Genomic DNA, 11,070 nt, shown 5'->3' with positions numbered 1-11,070 from the left:
CTAGACATAGCTATGAGAGCGAAATCATTCAGCGGAGCTTCAGCACCCCGGTCCGTCTATCCTGTACGTCCATACACATGGGGATGTGTGTCACATATTTTCGTTAGGATCACGTGGCACGTTAATATCGCTGTGGTTTGTAGGGGTTCCCCACCGTGATCCGGCCTACGCCCTAGTAGGGATACTGTTCCAGGCGTCTGCTGCTTGTCCAGACTCCAGATAAGGACAGATACATGTGGGCATCTTCACAAGGGACGCAGTGAACGGACGCATGAATCAGCATCCATCTAGTCTTTGCATAGCGCTCCCCCGATGAGCATGCTCTGCGGCGAGGACGGCGGATTCATCTGAGTTCGACCATGGAGAGGGACGGAGTTGAGTAGCTGCATCAGTTGCTGGATAGGGAAAAGGGAGGCAGAACATCAGATTGTCCGGCGGATTGGCAGGCGGACACAGAAGTGCACCGCCGACGAGGAGTTCAGCACCGACGACGAGGATCTGTACCCCGGAAAAAGCGGCAGAGCAGGGGAGCTGATTATAGCACCTGCAGTTCGTTGCGACGGAAGATAACTAGCAGCGCCCTGCCCAAATCATACAGATTCTGTGCAGCCAATTAGTACATGTGGTCGTCCGACGGAGCGGCACAAGCGCGGCCGTGCTCGCACTCCATGGGAACGCCGCCTCGGAGCTCATCCATAGAACTATGCCCTGAGAACGAACAAGGTGTTGGTGATGAGGGGATGAGATGCTCGGAGTCACGGGCGTGTGTCCATACACTAGCGGCACAAACAGACAATACTACGCAGAGCCTACGATCGACCAGAACCTGCATGCGGTACTGTAGCAATGCGTACCGTAATCCAGGACTGCCACGGTAATGGCTTCGCATAAACGGCCCTAACTGAGACGCATCTCGAGGTTCAGCGCCCGGGACCAAGCGCCAGGATAACGCGCCCCCGGTGCGTAAGCTTTAAAAATCTTCTTTCGCTATGAGAGGGCTTGGGGATGGATCAAGGTCTGAACGACATGTCTATCAGCTGTGAGATTTTTGTGAACATTCAAGGTCATCAAGTCTTGGGGATCGGCCATCTACGAGAGGATTTGGTGATGGATCAAGGCCTGAACGTGATGCTAGATGTAGGCATGTAGCTATGAGAGGACTTGGGGATGGATCAATGTCTGAATGTAACGCATACATGTCTATCTATATGGGATGGATCAAGGTCTGAACGCCTTCGCAATCTTGTTCAGCAGCCTATGCCTCCTGACTCTTTCTCAATGGCGCTGCTCGAGATTTGGATCGGTGACGTTGCCATTGGAGCAATGGACGAAGTGGTTCCAAGAGGTTGACACGCTGGTGGAGGACATTTTGGAGGGAGTCACTGAATGGGGATCTGTCCATCGCTGCCGCTGCAGCTGCAGTGCTGGCACGCAGAGATCAGGGGGAAGGTGGGCATCGTCGAGACTCGAGACCCACTTGAGCCTCATGCAGGAGGACCTCTCCCAACTCCAAATAAGAACACATCTACATACTTTCATAAACAATATGTCGAAGAAGTTCTCTGCTCGTTAGCTCAAAGTGAAGGAGGTGGTTGCATTGTTCGCTATGAAGCATAATCACTCCTCCAACATGACAACTCATTGATTTACACTATCTCCTCTTTGTAGTTTCTTCATGCCAAGTTCCTTGTCAAAAGGGAGGATATGAATGGAGGGTAGATCAAGTAGAAGCATACAACAGTCAATTATCATGTTCTCTTTCAGTAGGATTGCTTTTCAGGTAATATGTGAGACTAAGATCTTTTTATGTTGATTTTTTTACTTTTTGAAGATTTCATAAAAACTTGCATCCGAGTTTTGCATTAAGGTGCTAAGGAAGATCGTCTACTCCATCCATCAGAAAATACTTGTCAGATAGATAAAAATGAATGTATCTAAAACTAAAATACATCTAGATACATCCATTTATCCTACAAGTATTGGACCAGGAGAAGAACACATCCACATGACAGTGTTGCCTACGTGGACAATGTATGTTATAGCATATCAATATTCAGTCTACGACAATAGCATTGTAAGCAAGCAGCATATCAGTATTCAGTCTATGTGGCATCTTAGATGTTTGTCGACGGCGACTCTTGATGATATGCATAGCAAGCGCGCAAGCATTTTGTTGGGATCAAATCTTGCATTGGCTAAGCATGCAAGCATTTTGTTCCGGATTAAATCTTGCATTGGGTGAGCCTTCACACTTCGACGGGTTTAAGTGCATGAAAGAGGGTGTTAGACAGAGATTGTGAATGGAGGAAGATATATTAGACACCATGAATGTGACTAGCATATGTATGCCCCAGTGCAACGCACGGGCAATTAACTAGTGCGACAGAAAAATCCAAAGCATGGATTCCCTTTTTTACGCCGATGCCGTAGCAAAACAAATCGACCGGAAAACAAATCCTGGCATCCTGGGTTAGCGCCCAGCGTTGGAGATGCCCTTAGGCGGTTGGATAGTGAGGCGGCACTAAGAGAGCACATCGTGCCAACTGATGTGATAAACTAGGTATACAGAATATGCTGCGAAAACAAGAACGCTCCTTCTCAAAAAAGAAAAGGAAATGAAGAACAAGAACTCTTAGGGATTGGAGATCATCGGACTCGGGCGACAGCGAAGTGTTCAACGTCTAGTCAATATTGGCGACATTGTTAGTCGAGTGAGTCAACAAATGCATGCATGTGCCCGGCTGGCTGGCTGGCTGGCTGTGACTAGTCTATAGTGTTCGGCTGGAGTATTACCTAATGATTGGTCTTTCTTTTGGCACGGGTGGTGTTTTATCTGGTCTTTTTGACTACCCGTAGAATTCCAAGTTATGTTCATAAGCTGGGTCCAGATTTTTAGGTCTTCAAGTTGACCAGAAAATATGCTTTATGCTGAATATATATATATTTTTAGATCCGACGTGAGTTTTGAAATATATGTTTTTGAGACATATTGCAATTATTTTCTTAGTCAAATTGAAGACCTGAAAATTCATGCCCTACTTATAAAACATACTAGATAGTGGGAGAGAGAGTAGTGCGATCATCACAAATGTATGGCTGTGGAATAGGAGAATTTGGGTGACGACGGCAGAAATTAATACAATAGAGTTCGATTGTTTGCTTTGAAATACTTTACAATGCACTTAAAGATAACTAATAACACACTACAGCTTCACACAGATTTTTGATAAAAAGAACCCATCGAGTGATTGGTTATACAACTAACAATAACAATGAAATAGATAAAAATTTGCTCATAAATAAGCAAAACTATCGAGGGTGTCTTGCGGATAGCAGGAACTCTTCTTCTAAGCTATAACACCTGGTCGCTTCGCTTCGCTTCGCTTCGCTCGTTGGATGGTTGATGGATAGTCCATTGCTACACATTTCATCTGACTAGTTCCTTCTATATAATCACCCAGGGCACGCTCTTTGGGTGCCTGGAGAGCTTCGAACACCATCTCCACTTGCCTCATGGTTGGTCGATCCTATGCTTTCAATTTTACGCATAATGCAGCTAAAGTAGCTACTTCTTTCACTTCGCTACCTCCCTCCTCTACAACTTGTGGATCCAATATTTCGGTCAAGTTACCTTCTGCAAGTAATGTAACAAATTGCATGACAAGCCCATCACCTTCAGAAGACCTGTACAAAGCTGGCTTCCTCCTAGTAAGCAATTCGACAAGAAGGACCCCAAAGCTATAAACATCACTATTTTCTGTTAGACGTCCCGTGTAATACTACATAAGGAACAAGTACCCTATTGTTCCTTGGACCGCAGTTGTTGTTCCAGTTTTATCCACTGGGATGTACGTTGAAGCTCTGAAGTCCGATACTTTTGCTGTCAAGGCATCATCAAGAAGTATGTTGGCAGGCTTGATATCTCGATGTATTACAGGGACAGAAATAGTAGAGTGAAGGTAAGCTAGAGCTTTTCCTATTTCACATGTGATCCTTAACCTATCTTTCCAAGGCAACGATCCTTGTTCTTCCGTGTGAAGATGGTCACTAAGTGTTCCATTAGAAATGAACTCGTAAGTCAATAAAGGGACTTCTGTCTTGAGGCAACATCCATGGAGCTTCACAATATTCCTATGGTTGATTTGTGAGAGTATGGCAACCTCATTTATGAGCTCGTCGATTTCTCTCTTGACAACAATATTTGACTTTTTGATAGCCATGACATGCAAGTCCGACAAGATCCCTTTATAGACAGTGCCATGCCCTCGCCACCAAGCCTACGGGCTTGATCAAAATTGTTGGTAGCCTTCTCTAGCTTTTTCTAAAGAGATGAGCATCTTCTCCGCTATGTCTGCCCTATGAGACACCAACTGCTTCAACAGCTGTCCACGGTTTTGACTGAAGAACTTTTGCCTCAACGTCTTTGCCTTGCGTTGCTTAAGATTATGGGTTATGTGGACAGCACCAAGAACCAAAAGTAGAATGCATGGGCCACTAACAACCGACACACCAATGATTAAACCCACACAAGTGAGTATGACCTGAAAACAATATGCAAAACATGAATGTTTACTACTACCATTTTCTATTCTGCAAGCATATATAGAAGGAACGCCTGTTTCCAAAAATTACAACGGTGGTGCTGCTTATCATACCCGTGCTTGCAATTGCGGATGTTGTGTTTGTGGACTTGACCGCGACGCAGCCACCGGGCCTGCGGAAGTCGCCACGAGTTCCTTCCGGGCACCGGCACCGGAATGATCCGGGCAGTTCCTCACAGTCGCCGAAGCACGCATGGCCTTCTTTCCGGTTGCACTCTTTGATATCTACATATATACATTTATGGACCATGTTTCATTCTGATGTTTAAGACTATAATCTACTCCCTCTGTACCGAAATACTTGTTGGGAAACCCAGTACAAGTTCCTCCAACAACAAGTTTTGTGGTACAGAGGGAGTAGGCAAAAACAGGAATCAAGTGATAATATGTGTAATCCTACCACCTACACTACATACCTTGGCACCCGCCGGTGAGGTAAGGGTTGCCCTCGTACCCATGGTTGCAGCTGCACCTGTAGTAGGGCGTGGAGGCTATGAGTGTATAGTATCCCGCATCCTCGCACCGGCTGTTGCTGCTCTTGCAGATGCTCCGGGCAGCGTCGTCGGGGCATGGATCCAAAGCATAAGGAGGCTGAGAGCGGTTCGCCGCCGTGCCGTGCGCCGCCGCCCAATTGAGAATCACGGGGACGGTCAGCTTGGCCTTCAGCTCCGGTGTAACCAGACGTGGGTGACCCGGGTATATACTGGTGGTCAGGTTCTTGTTGAACCAACCCTTCTCGGCGATGAGCACGCTGACGGTGCCCTTGGGCTGGCTGTCGTTGAGCCGCTTGAGCTCCACGCCGTAGGACGCCCAGCCTAGGGGGATGGTCGCCTGGCAGCAGCCGATGTTGGAGCACATGCCGTCGTCCCTGAACGGCGTGTTGGACCACTCATCGATGGCGGTGCAGAATGAGGCACAGCCGCTGACGATGAAGCCGCCGGTCCCGTTCCTCACCAGCGTCGCCTGCACGTTGCACCCGGTGAGGATGAACTCGTTCCAGTACGGAATCGGGACGTATGGCACTGGAGCCCCGCCGACCAAGTCCCCGAGACTCCACCGGCCGTACCCGCCGTCGTGGGAGCCGCTCATGTTTATGGCGTGCACCCCATGGCTGACGACGCGCATCGTGTTGTTCTCCACGAAGATGTCGACGACCTCGAATGGTCCACCATCGCCGAGGAGCAGCCGCCGCGGCTTGCTCCTTCCGTGGTCGACGCATGTGAGCTTGAACCCTGGCAAGTAGCGCCTGTCCGGGCCTATGCCGAACGGGTAAGGCACGCTCATGTTGCCGCAGCGGGTCTCGCAGCCTGGCAGCCCCAAAGCCCCCTGGCTCAAGATGGCAATGGGGACGAAACTCACCGGGTTTTGTTTGCCCAAACCCATCCCGCGAGAAAATTGCCCAAACGTGCGCGGGGTTAAAATTTTGCTCGTCTCCTAAACCCGTCGGGTTTTCTAAACCCACGGGGAACCCGCCCCACGAGCAGTCAATGAAAACAACAATATTTGAAAGAAAAACATGAGCATATTACAGCAACAGACGACGACTAGGGACTTATGTATAGGTTTGTATGTTGTGTTGTCTAAGAGAGAGAGGCCTGAAGAGCGAGCGACAGTATAGCAACCGAGCGAGGGGTTGGTTTGTACTCTAGAGCCTCGACGCTGTCAAGATGGATCGGTGCATGCTAAAAAAATGTATTTTGACGGGTTTTATCGGGTTTCGGCTTCGGGTAGTACTTAAACAGGTTTAAACCCGCGAAACATGTCGGGTTTTATAATATACACACGAGTAACCCACGGGGATAGAAACTCTTCCATCCCCATCCCCTAATAGGGTAAAAACCCATGGGGAGGCGGGTTTCGAGGCCCCATTTCCATCTTGACCCCTGCCTGGGAGCAGCGGCGCAGCAGAGCGGGGACATGAGCACCGCTGCCATCAGGAATATGGTCACTACGGCCGGCGAGACGTAATCGGTTATTTTCTCCGTTGGCTGGTCACCTACCGATCGTGCTTGATGCATAAGAACTGATAAGCCCGTCTTATATATACTCCTTTCGTTCCTAAATATTTGTCTTTTTAGAGGTTTTAATAAGTGACTATATTTGAAGCAAAATGAGTGAATATACACACTAAAATATGTCTATATATATTCGTATGTGGTAATCATTTTAAATATCTAGAAAGACAAATATTTAGGAACGAAAGGGAGTATAAGATAGTTTTGGTACAGTGCAGAAGTTGCTGGTAGTATTTTCACGGTACAGTCCAAAGGATTGACTTGGACTAGTCTGGTCGTCTTCTGCCACAAATTCTGCACATAAGTCTTCGCTGCGTGTGGAAATCAGGGGGTGTAATGGCTCTGTTTCTACTAGAGAGGGGCTGCAATGCGCTGACCCCCATAGACTCGGCTTCCTCTATTTTGAGAAGATGCAAAGCTTTGCGTTTCAACATGGGAAAAGCTTACCATTAGGCCTTATTTGGTTTTTCTCTCGTGCTAGCCAGGCGAAGTCCCAGGCGACTCGTCTAGGGTTTCCTTAGCCTCTCGCTGGCGCCGCCATTGGTCTACTTCGTCTCCTATGGTTCTAGGACCATGGAAGCGCGGCGGATCCCGATACTTGCCGGCGAGAGGGCTTCATTTTTAGGTATTTTTTCCTGTTTTATTAGGATTTGTGCCATGTTCAAGAAGATGAGGTGGGGGCGACTTCTTGAAAATGGAATATAGTTCTCCCCGCCTAACCCCTGTCCTGGTGGTGCTTCTAGCATCTTCAGAGGGCGTGTGGAGGTGTGTCTTCGACGGATCTCGTGGGATTCGGTCGGCATTTGTCTTAGATGAATCTGCTTGGATCCGGTCTTTGTTTGTCTATGTCAGTGTGTTTGCATGTTAGATCCTTCCGATCTACGATTCTCTTCATCAGCGACGGTTGTTATTCTGTTGTGCTGGTCCTATTGGGCCTTAGCACGACACTTCCCGACTATCTACTACAACAAGGTTTGCCCACTCCGATGAGGGAGGGGCGATGACAGCGACGCGCCTTCGGCTCGCACCAATGATTGTAGTCGTCGCTAGATGGTCTACGGACCTAGATGTAATTTTTACTTCTGGTGTTCTTTGTACCACCTTGACAGTTGATGAATAGATTAGAAGTTTTCTCGTAAAAAAAAGACCTTATTTGGATGCTGAAGGAGATATTTCCAGGGAAATGACACCTTGGGTGGAATATTCTTGGCAAAACAAGAAACCCGTGGAAAATTCACAGGAGCCTTTGGGAGATCCGGGGACAGTACCATCTTCTTTCCTACCCACTTGATGCGGCCTTCCGCTATGTGCTGTGAAAGCATGCGGCTATCATTAATTGGTGGAGAGGTGAACCAGCACCCAGACCGAGTTGCGCACCTGCGGCTCTACAGACAACAGGCCTCGTTCAATTCCAAAACGTCATGAGCGGTGCGTCGTGAGGAGAACGGGGAGAACTCTCTCGACGTGACGAGGCGATGGTTTTCTATCCGGGAAATCGGGTGGATTGGGGATGGAAAGGTCTTTCCTGGTTGACACCAAATGCACCTCCCACATAATCAGGGAGGAATTTACTCGTGGCATCCTCACCCAGGAAAATGACGGGGATCCCGGGAGGATCCCTTGAAACCAAACAAGGCCTAACCGGTGGATTGCAGCGGCCGCGACCGCCACCTTTCCTGAATGACATATCTATAGACCATCCTTCATGCAACGGGAGCTATGCTTCTGAAACATATGCGACGTTGCAATGATCTAGATGGTTTACGTTTTGCAACAAAATCTATCTTGTGAAAAATTTCTGCAATAAGATTTCAGTTGAATTTTTTAGCAACAAAGCCGCAGTTGCAAAAATATTTCTCCAACAAAACAGTTGTTGCAAAAAAAAAATGCAACAATACCTGTGTTACAGAAATAATTCTGCAACAAGACCTATGTTACAATGGTGGAAGCGCGCTTGGCCGGTCAATGAGGTAGATCTGATGGCTCACGAATCGACTAACGAACGGACGCATAGCACACCCTCTCAATAATGCATTGATATAAAGAAGAGTTTGCAGAAATCCTACACAGGGCCAAACCCTAAGATTACAACGCGACACCAGTAAATGGTAGCTACCGTGCCACGACCGCGAAAGCAAAGACGCTAGACCATACCCCTGCTCCTGCTGCCATCCATTGCGTACCTTCCGCCTTGATTGTGTCGATCAAGCGAGCAAAGTTGAGTTCAGCCTTGTCAAAGATAATCTTGCTGTGAAGGCAAAAGTTCTCACGCAGCCGCCTCGTCCTTAAGAAAAGTTTAGGGTTCTTTTGCCTCCTGTCGACGTCGCCGCCGGTCTGTCTCGTTTTCGGTGGCCATAGGGCCATGGCGGCGCGGTGGATTCCGGTCCTTGCCGGCGGGAGAGTTATGTTTTTAGATGTTCCTTTGAGTTTTTTTAAGGTTTTCGTCCTGTTCAGAAAGACGAAACGGCGGCTCCGTGAAGATGGAATAAAGTTCTCCCCGCCTAGCCACTTTCCCGGTGATGTGTCTAGCATTGTTAGTGGGCATGTGAAGGTGTGTCTCGGTGGATCAGTTTTTGGTGAATTTGCTCGGATCTGGTCGCAGTTTGTCTACATTTGTGTTTTTTCAGGTTGGATCCTTTCGATCTAGACTACTCTTCATCGGCGGCGGCTGTTGTTCTGCTGCGCTGGTTCTATGGGGCCGTAGCACGACGACTTCTCGACTGTCTATTACAACAAGTTTTTCCTGGCTCCAACAAGGGAGGGGCGATGATGGTGACGCGTTTTCGGCTCACTTCAGTGCCAGTAGTTGTCGCTATGTGGTGTATGAATCTGAATGTATTTTTTATTATTTCTGGTGTTCGTTGTACTACCATGATTGAAGATGAATAGATCGAAAGTTTTCTTGAAAAATAAATCTTCCTACGGTTATTCCGGGCTGACCTAACCAAGCATAACGACCAACCCAGTGTTAAAGAATGTTTTGCGAGTTTGTGAGCCTCTACAATTCATGGCTAGTCAAGCAAGAAGAAAAAGCTAGGTGCCCCGATTCTCTTTAACACAATCGCACGCACGACACATTCCATTTTAGCTCACGCTTCTATCTCTCTGCATCATAGTGAACGAATAACTTAAAACACCAGTGGCCAATTATTTCTGGCATGTTATATACTGTTATATCCTGAACAATAAAGCTATGTTGAGATTTTTTTTACTACACCTGCAAAGATGCCATTCCAAATGAACATGTATACAAATCACGTGCTATACCAAATGTAAAAGAAGCTAAAACAATTCATTGTAAAATGATGTAAATGGAAGCGATTGTTATCAATAACTAAATATTCGATAGCAACAACTGATATTTAAAAGTTACTTTGCGTAAATAACCATACACGAACCACCACCACCCACTTTTGATGAACAATTTTTAAGACTAACTCGATACAAATTACTAGTGAGATGAAAATTACCGCATAGATGCAATGTCGAGTAGTAATCATCATTATGAAGGCAAAACCAACTCCCTGAATCTCGTGGAAAATCTACTCGGTGCAGACCAAGACGTAAAACTTATTATAAACAGAACTCATTTTTCATGAATCTCCAAAATTTTCAAATTGTTGAAACTTAGTAAAGCCATATGTACCTAATAGGCATTTTCCCCAAGTTGAACGAAATAATGGTGACACGACTAGAATTTTTTAGATGAAGGACACCCAAAAGGAATCTTATTCCTGATTTATATCAAGGAAAACAGTAACCACTATGTAAATACAACAAGACACAAATGCCTAAAAAATATTAGAATTACATCAAAAGCCATACTAGTTGTCTTCCTTCGGTTGTACGTCACCCACCGAAAGTTTAAAATAGCACTGAACTGACATTAGGGGAAAGGAACAGATGCAAACACCCTTTCCATATGAGGCTTTGAAGATCTCAATAGCCACTCGCCCCTAGAAATGAGACCTTGTAACCACCGAAGGAATATGAGATGGGGCATCACCCCACACATTGCAAACTTGCAATCCTTCACCATTAGCTCAGAGAGATGGAGAAACTGGGCCATGTCATACACCAAATCGAAAGAATATGTTGAGTTTGCTGCACCAACATTCAACCAACTACTTCCCTTGATTGACACACCAACTAACAGGATTCGAACAAAGCCAACAAATCTGGCCACACTGATGGTGCAATACACTGGGGTGGCCTCTCGGTGGGGAGCCTAGCAGTAAGCCAGCCATGGGCTGAGGCCTGTAGTAGGTTCGGTGATAGGAGGAAGGCCAGAGGCATACAAAGACCATCTTGGCGTACCAGTCAAGGCGGAGGCGAGAAGGATTAGATCTACCCTCTGTGAAACACTAGCCCCTGCCATCTATTCAAGGTGGGGGCTAGGGGTAGCCATTCCTATCTACTCTAGCAAAAACATACTCTTGGTAGTTATACATCAA

At 46.8% G+C, this 11,070-nt stretch overlaps 1 pseudogene; it reads right to left on the bottom strand.

The window, feature by feature from the left end:
* Positions 1–3,309: 3,309 nt before the first annotated feature.
* On the bottom strand, positions 3,310–6,550 carry LOC123107731 (wall-associated receptor kinase 2-like; annotated as a pseudogene).
* Between the last annotated feature and the right edge of the window lie 4,520 nt (positions 6,551–11,070).

This window comes from Triticum aestivum, chromosome 5A (assembly GCF_018294505.1).
Source record: "Triticum aestivum cultivar Chinese Spring chromosome 5A, IWGSC CS RefSeq v2.1, whole genome shotgun sequence".
Taxonomy (NCBI): domain Eukaryota; kingdom Viridiplantae; phylum Streptophyta; class Magnoliopsida; order Poales; family Poaceae; genus Triticum; species Triticum aestivum.
This window is presented reverse-complemented; position numbering and strand designations above follow the sequence as displayed.